This window comes from Oryza sativa, chromosome 11, assembly GCF_034140825.1.
Source record: "Oryza sativa Japonica Group chromosome 11, ASM3414082v1".
Taxonomy (NCBI): domain Eukaryota; kingdom Viridiplantae; phylum Streptophyta; class Magnoliopsida; order Poales; family Poaceae; genus Oryza; species Oryza sativa.
Genome location: NC_089045.1, coordinates 2,080,562 through 2,089,139, shown reverse-complemented (window position 1 = coordinate 2,089,139; position 8,578 = coordinate 2,080,562).

Sequence of the window (8,578 nt, the reverse complement as noted above, 5' to 3'; positions counted from 1 at the left end):
CCGAGCCGCCGCTGTCCGCCGCCTCCGTGCCCGTGCCGGGCCGGCCTAGCCGCAGCCAGCTGCTGCCTCGCCGCCGGCCGCCACCACGACCGCATGCCGTCGCGCCGCCCCAGGCCTCCTCTGTAACGCTCCGCTTTTCGTGGGTCGTTAAAAACTAATTCGGCAAAAATCCTAATTGCGAAAATTTTCGTTCTTTGTGTGCGAGTCTAAGTTGTGCCAAGATCTCAATTCAAATCCCGTTGTTCCCTCTCATCAAAATCAAAATCCTCCGCCTCAAATTTCCTCTTCCGATTCAAGTCTCCGAAATCTAAATCCGAAGGTCAATCCCTTCCCTTGAATCCTCGCCAAATACTTCTACGAATCCAGAATTATCCAAATCCCGCCTCGAATCCTTTCCTTGACTCCACCCTATGTTCCCGAGGACAAATACCCAAGTATTCCTTTTAAATCTTTTCCATGACTTCTCCTTGAGTTTCCCTTGATACATCCCTAAACCCTCGAGTTCGAATATCAAATTTGAATTCGAATCCAAACCCTAAATCTCCCCAATTCTATCCAAATCAGTTTCTCTGTAAAAGTCTACCTTACCTCCCTGTGATTTTGGATGGGCCGATTCTCCTCCCCCGGCCCATCTCCCCCTCCCAGCCCATCATTCCCCCCACCCTCGCACGTGCGTTGCACGCATGCGAGCCGAGAGAGAGAGAGCCGTCGCTCGCTCTCTCTGTCTCTCTCGCTCTCGCTGTTTCTCTCTCTCTCTCGATGTCTCTCTCCCGCGCCGACGCCGCTTCCCGCCGTCGCCGCCCAGAACCCGCCACCGCCTTCGCCTTTTCCCGCGCTCGCGCGTGGCCGACCGGCCGGTCATTGCCGCCGTCAGCCCTGCCGCGCCTGCGCCGCGCAGCCACCCGGCCCCGCTCCATGCCAAACCGACCGCCGCCGTCATCGTCGACGTCATCCATGGCCCCCGCCACTCCACGCCGCACCCGTCCAAGAGTGGGAGAAGCAGCTGCTCTCCCTCTCCTCCTCCTCCTCACTCTCCCTCCTCCTTTTCTCGTTTTGGCAAGGGACCAAGCCCCTTTCCCCCTTCTTTTTCCTTTTGCCCAACACCGCCGGCGTCATCACCTGCCGCCGCCTTGGCTGCACGCGTCGACGACCGCCAGCTCGTCGCCCTTGCATCCCTTGACTGCCAATGTCGGTTTCCCTCCTCCAAACCGACCTCTCCTCCTCGCCTATAAGGCCGAGTCCCTCCTCTCAATTTCCCCGCTTCAGTCTCCACCGCTGTAGCGCCATTACCACCGAACCACCATCGCCGCCTTGTTGCCGCTTGTCCCGCTCTCGTCGTCGTCGTCCGTCGCCGAGCACCGGAGGAGCCGGTGCGAGCGTGAACGCGTGACGAGGAGCTCCGGGCGCCACCTCTCCCTCTCTTCTTCCCCGGCGCACTCGCCTCGACGCCGCGCCGCCTCGGCGTCATTCGCCGTGCGCCGCCGCTCGGTCGCGTGCCGCCATCGGCCTTCCACCCCTTTCCATCCCCAAATCGCCGCCGATACCGTTCCCGCACACCGGTGAGCTCCTCGCCCAAATTCTCGCCATCTGCGTCATTTTGGATAAGCCCCGAGCCATTCGGTTGCTCGCTCGTCCCCTTAAACGTGCCGCCCCGCCGTTGCTCTGCTTCACCGCCGCCGCGCCCGCCTGTGAGCCGCCGTGGGCCCTCTCGCCAATACCTCGCGCCACCACCGTCCTTGAGCTCCCTAGGACCTCCCCAAACCATTCCCTAGACCCGCCGCCGCCCGGCATGGCCTCGCCGCCGTTGCCGCCCGCTCCCGGAGGCCGCCGCTCGTCGCCAGCCCTCCTTGGTGCTCTTCCGCCCCATCCGACGCCGGAAGCGGACTCCTTGAACCCCGGAGATGCTTTCACCGCCTCGAATTGAGTCCTCGTCGCCCCTCGGTGATTTCCCCTTTCTCTCGCCGCCGGCCGCCACTGTCGAATTCCACCGCCGACAAACTCCCTCCGGCGAAATCCGAGCCGTTGGCTCGCTCCTTCTCGACGCCCTCGTCACTCCGGTGTGCTCCCCGAAGACCAAATCCGTCGCGCTTGCTCCGGTGAACACGGCCGCCGTCCGCCGTCCATCTCGGCCTCCCCTTCTTCCTCCTCCCGCCGGCCCGCGTGGCTGCCACGTAGGCGCCACGTCGGCGCCACCTCGGCTTTGACTGGGCCAAGCCGGTCAGTCGTCCCCTCCCTCCGACTTCCCTCCCGTGCGCGCGGTCCACGGAAAGCCGTGCGACTGCATATGGGCCCGCCGCCATCCGTCCAACCGGTGCACCGCTCCTAAGCCCCGCGCACCCGAAACCCGTGCGCCGCACCTCGCGTGCGCCCATCCCACCGTGGGCCGTGCCACCGACAAGCGGGCCCCACCCGGGACCCCGCGCGGTGGAATCGGTCCACCGGGCCGTCCCTCTCTCCCCCGCGCCCCATTGGGCCGCCCTCCTCGCAGGCCGTGCCGGCCCATTAGGCTCGCCCGAGCTGCGCAAGTCCCTCGGGCCGCGCCAATGCCACCCGAGACAAGTCTGATTGACATCCCTCCATCCTTTTCTTTTTCCAGGGATTTAATAAATCCTTTTTCCTTTGTCCCATAAATCAATTCCTTATTCCAAAATTCCACAAATCATTTCCTTTGGTCCCGCATGACAGTGACTGTTAATAATATTCTTGGGAATATTATTTCTTCAAACCCCATAAACCATTTCTCGTATTCCAGAAAATTCCGATAAATCATTTCCTTGACCAGAAAATCCAAATTAAACTTCCAAAATTCATATCTTCCCAACCGCTCTTCCGTTTGACTCCGTTCAACTTCCAGTAATTCCGTAAAATTGAGATCTATTTAATGGCACTACTAATTAGTCTAAATAGGATCTTTCTTTTGGTCTTTTGTTTAGGTTTTCGATTGTTTGCGTATAGTTGCGGTTATCGGATTTTCGTCGATCGCGGGTTTTCTCGAAGATTCGTGAAGCTTCGTGAAGACCTTGAGCAAGGCAAGTCACCCTTTGATCAATTGCTCCTATAATTGAAAAGTCATTATTATTTCGTTTGCAACTTGCATTATTAGAATCACACACTTAACTTGCTTGGCCTCGGTTTCCATGCCAAACCGACGGACCTACCCAGTAGTCGCACTAATTTCCGTAGGTCGTACTACCCTGTTTCCTTGTCGCTCCACCCTTGTGGTACCTTGGTATTCGTGCTCTCTGAGCGCGTATACTAAATATCCCACATACACCGTTGTTTGTCGAAAACTTGGGAAATGGGTTTGTGAAGCCTTCAAAACCCGACATGTGGTGTCGGTGTGTTTGAAAATAAAATGAATTGTGAAAAACTCGCGATGCGGGGGTTGTGCCTATGTGGTACTGTCCCGTATTCGCATATAAGGACCGATTCCTGTGAGAAACTCATCGAACATAATCAAAGTGCAACCACAAGGTGGAATGGGACACCCTGGCTAAGTAGCTAGTCGGTTCAGGGAAACCTCGCATGCCAATAGTTGGGAACGCCGGGGCGGGGTCGGTTGGAGCCAAACCGGGTTCCTGGTAAGGCAAGAACGCGAAGCTTGCCAGATTACCGATCGAGGTGGTTGGAGTTTGATTTGTGAACGCCTAAAATGGCCTATGTTTATGTGAGGATTTGATCCTTCTATGTGGCATGAGGTAACCCTGGGTCGGCTGGGGAAAGGCTTTGTTGCGAACCTCCGATACCGACGGGTGTTCGGAATAAGTTCGTATCTTGTGGGTAAAGTGTACCCCTCTGCAGAGGTTAACTAACTGTTCGAACAGCCGTGCCCACGGTCATGGGCGGATGTGAGGTGGTTCCCGTTGCGTAGATTTGTTTGCCTGTGCTTTGTGAAAAGTTGTTGTGGTGTGGGAATCGTAACCAGAATCAGCCTATGTGGCAGATGGACGACCTGAGTGGTCAGAAACGAATCTGTGTGATTCGGGATGTCTGCGGGCATCATAGACTAGGCTTCCCGAGTGGAAGCGGATTGTTGTGCTGCTGGGCAGCTGGGCTCTGGGAGTCCGAGAAAATGAAAAAGGCTCTGGGAGCCGATTAATCAAGTGGAATGGCTCTGGGAGCCGAGAAGTAATGATCTGACCCGGGAGGTCGGTACATTGCTAAATGAGCTGTTGAAAAGCATCTCTTAAAGTCGAATCGAGACGCAAGTCTCTTTTCGCCCAAACATAGAAAGAAATAAATCACTTAGTGATTTCAAAATGATTTCAAACAAAAGATTTGCAAAACAACCTTACCTCTCTTCCAAGCTAGCATTAAACACCTAAGTTCCCGTGACTTGCTGAGTACGAAAGTACTCACCCTTGCTCTATAAATATATATATAGTTCCTCCGCCCTGAAGAGAAGATAAAGTGAAGTGAAGATTAGGGTTTCGTCCTGGTTCCCAGCCGTCGCCTGTGGTGTTGGGTGTTAGACCGTTGGTTCCGCTGCTGCTGCTGCTATTGGTGTTTCCTCGTCCGCGTCGTCGGTTGTATTCTCGGGCTGTCTGAGCTGCAACCTAAGTTAAGATAAATAAGTCCTCTATTTATTTTAAGGATTGCTATGATTCATATTTGTCACCGTGGGTACCAGCACTATGTCCTGGGACTGGTACCGAGATCGCGGTTTCGTAGGAAGCGGTTCGCGCCGTTTTCCCTACGACACGCTCCTGTCAGGTGCCGTTTTACGGCGGTATCAGATTGGGGTGTGACAAGAGATGGTATCAGAGCATTAGTTGGCCCTAGGATCGAAACCCCTGAATAGGATGGCATTATCTGAATACAAAAACTATTTGTGAAAGCTAAGGTGTCGTTGTCCCCTGTAGCTCTAGTTTTGCGAAAAATCTTTTGTGTCCAAAAGTAGAAGCTAGTCGTTCGTTTTGACTTATATCCTAGAGTAAACCTGTCTTCACGCCCAGTTGAAGAAAGGTGTGCTCAAGCCTTTAGGAGTCTTAGTTAAGCCCTTGTTGGTAGGCTAACCTTAGTACCGTCACCCGCTCGGTAGGAGTTGTGGTGAACTAGTGCGTGTGTGAGTTTTGTTTGGTAGTCCGTGTTCAGGTGTTAGACCAGTTGGGTTACCGGCTGGAACACACCACCTATGTCTTCTGTGATTTCGAAAACCGTTTTGATGTAGTGTTTTTGTTTTCCTCCTTTTCTTCTTATCTACTTTCTGCGTTGGTCAGATCTCAGTCCCTCTGAAGCAGATGGCACCTCAACCAACCTGTCAGACTTGTGTCCGCAACTACCTTGGTTCTAAGGAAGACCCAGCTTTGTCAGAAAATCCAAATCAACTAGCTGAACAAGTCACCAACCAAGTTGCCAAGACTGATAATACTGTTCCTGGACCAAACAAGGAAGTTGCAACCAGAAATCAACACTCCTCAATGGATATTTATCAGATTCTAGCCAATCAGACTCAGATGCTACAAGAAATAGCTCAAAATTTGGCTTCTATACAACAACAACTGCTACTACCACAGCCCAAGGTGAATCCAGACAAGAGTAAGAATGAGGCCGCAGAAATACAAGGAACACAATCAGTAGAAGGCACTGATACCCATAAAGAGAAGAACAAAGAATTCTTAAATGTGATGATTACAGGGATGAAAACCCCACTTCGAGCTAATAATTGCCCCAACCTTCAGAACTCAATCAATAAATCCGTATCGCGAGAAAATAGCATGATTAAAGAAGGAAGTTGTCACAAAAGAAAGACCTTGCCATCAGAAGTTGACATGCAAGATGTCCCACAATGTCAGACAATGCAATCTTGCCAAAACTTACCCAAGTCCCCCACCCTCAAATCAAAGAAGATCAGACACGTTCCCGGATTCATATGCTTCATTTGCCACAAAATTGGCCATTACATGAGACACTGCCCCCAAAAACCCTATATGGATGCACCACTACAAGCTAATATGAGCACCTCAAGGATGCCCTTCTATCCCCAAGGAAGCCCAAATTCGCCAAATGTTAATGCAGTACGTTCAACCTTCCCTGATGACAAAAGAGCAAAAGCATCCTGCGACATGTGCCAAGACATCCAAGAAAAGAAAGAGATGCAAGAATACAAGAGACGCAAAGTAATGTCCCTAGAGATTCAAGCAAAAGAAGATTTGTGTCGAAAAACAAACTCGCCAGCACAATACTATCAGAAAGCATCTCAGCATTCAACTAGTTCCGGTTCTACGTCTCGTTCGACTATGTCAGAACCTGGTCAGCAAGCCACAATGATCAACAGTAATAGCCATGAAGGAAGCAACTCCGTACCATGCCCTACACCTTCAAAAAGACGTGGTTATAAGGCAGGAGTCGAATGTTTCATCTGCCATGAGATGGGACACTATTCATGGTGCTGCCCTCAGAAAGTCAAGTCAAAACGAGTCCAACCAACAACAAGCCTTCCCAACGTATCTGGACCAAAAAGTTCAAAGTCACCAAACAGTGGTTCTGCCTCGTTGACCTCACCGCCCGTCGGACAAGGTCGTCTGAACCATGTGCAAGTAGAAACAAACGGAAAAGTTGTGAATCTCGAGCAAGTTGAAGGAGCAGGAGAAGAACAGGTTCCACAGGCAAGAGCAGAGCCACAGTAAGATGAAGAATGCTAAGTGAGTCAGAGTACCATACCGTTTTGCGGCAAGCACACAACAATAAGTTGAAGAAAGACTAGCAGAGCCTGAAGCTGTGAAGAAGTCTGAAGATCCTTTTTGGTTTCGTGTGTGTGGTCCACCTTCGAATCTCGGGGTCGAGATTCTTGTAAGGGGGGTGGATCTGTAACGCTCCGCTTTTCGTGGGTCGTTAAAAACTAATTCGGCAAAAATCCTAATTGCGAAAATTTTCGTTCTTTGTGTGCGAGTCTAAGTTGTGCCAAGATCTCAATTCAAATCCCGTTGTTCCCTCTCATCAAAATCAAAATCCTCCGCCTCAAATTTCCTCTTCCGATTCAAGTCTCCGAAATCTAAATCCGAAGGTCAATCCCTTCCCTTGAATCCTCGCCAAATACTTCTACGAATCCAGAATTATCCAAATCCCGCCTCGAATCCTTTCCTTGACTCCACCCTATGTTCCCGAGGACAAATACCCAAGTATTCCTTTTAAATCTTTTCCATGACTTCTCCTTGAGTTTCCCTTGATACATCCCTAAACCCTCGAGTTCGAATATCAAATTTGAATTCGAATCCAAACCCTAAATCTCCCCAATTCTATCCAAATCAGTTTCTCTGTAAAAGTCTACCTTACCTCCCTGTGATTTTGGATGGGCCGATTCTCCTCCCCCGGCCCATCTCCCCCTCCCAGCCCATCATTCCCCCCACCCTCGCACGTGCGTTGCACGCATGCGAGCCGAGAGAGAGAGAGCCGTCGCTCGCTCTCTCTGTCTCTCTCGCTCTCGCTGTTTCTCTCTCTCTCTCGATGTCTCTCTCCCGCGCCGACGCCGCTTCCCGCCGTCGCCGCCCAGAACCCGCCACCGCCTTCGCCTTTTCCCGCGCTCGCGCGTGGCCGACCGGCCGGTCGTTGCCGCCGTCAGCCCTGCCGCGCCTGCGCCGCGTAGCCACCCGGCCCCGCTCCATGCCAAACCGACCGCCGCCGTCATCGTCGACGTCATCCATGGCCCCCGCCACTCCACGCCGCACCCGTCCAAGAGTGGGAGAAGCAGCTGCTCTCCCTCTCCTCCTCCTCCTCACTCTCCCTCCTCCTTTTCTCGTTTTGGCAAGGGACCAAGCCCCTTTCCCCCTTCTTTTTCCTTTTGCCCAACACCGCCGGCGTCATCACCTGCCGCCGCCTTGGCTGCACGCGTCGACGACCGCCAGCTCGTCGCCCTTGCATCCCTTGACTGCCAATGTCGGTTTCCCTCCTCCAAACCGACCTCTCCTCCTCGCCTATAAGGCCGAGTCCCTCCTCTCAATTTCCCCGCTTCAGTCTCCACCGCTGTAGCGCCATTACCACCGAACCACCATCGCCGCCTTGTTGCCGCTTGTCCCGCTCTCGTCGTCGTCGTCCGTCGCCGAGCACCGGAGGAGCCGGTGCGAGCGTGAACGCGTGACGAGGAGCTCCGGGCGCCACCTCTCCCTCTCTTCTTCCCCGGCGCACTCGCCTCGACGCCGCGCCGCCTCGGCGTCATTCGCCGTGCGCCGCCGCTCGGTCGCGTGCCGTCATCGGCCTTCCACCCCTTTCCATCCCCAAATCGCCGCCGATACCGTTCCCGCACACCGGTGAGCTCCTCGCCCAAATTCTCGCCATCTGCGTCATTTTGGATAAGCCCCGAGCCATTCGGTTGCTCGCTCGTCCCCTTAAACGTGCCGCCCCGCCGTTGCTCTGCTTCGCCGCCGCCGCGCCCGCCTGTGAGCCGCCGTGGGCCCTCTCGCCAATACCTCGCGCCACCACCGTCCTTGAGCTCCCTAGGACCTCCCCAAACCATTCCCTAGACCCGCCGCCGCCCGGCATGGCCTCGCCGCCGTTGCCGCCCGCTCCCGGAGGCCGCCGCTCGTCGCCAGCCCTCCTTGGTGCTCTTCCGCCCCATCCGACGCCGGAAGCGGACTCCTTG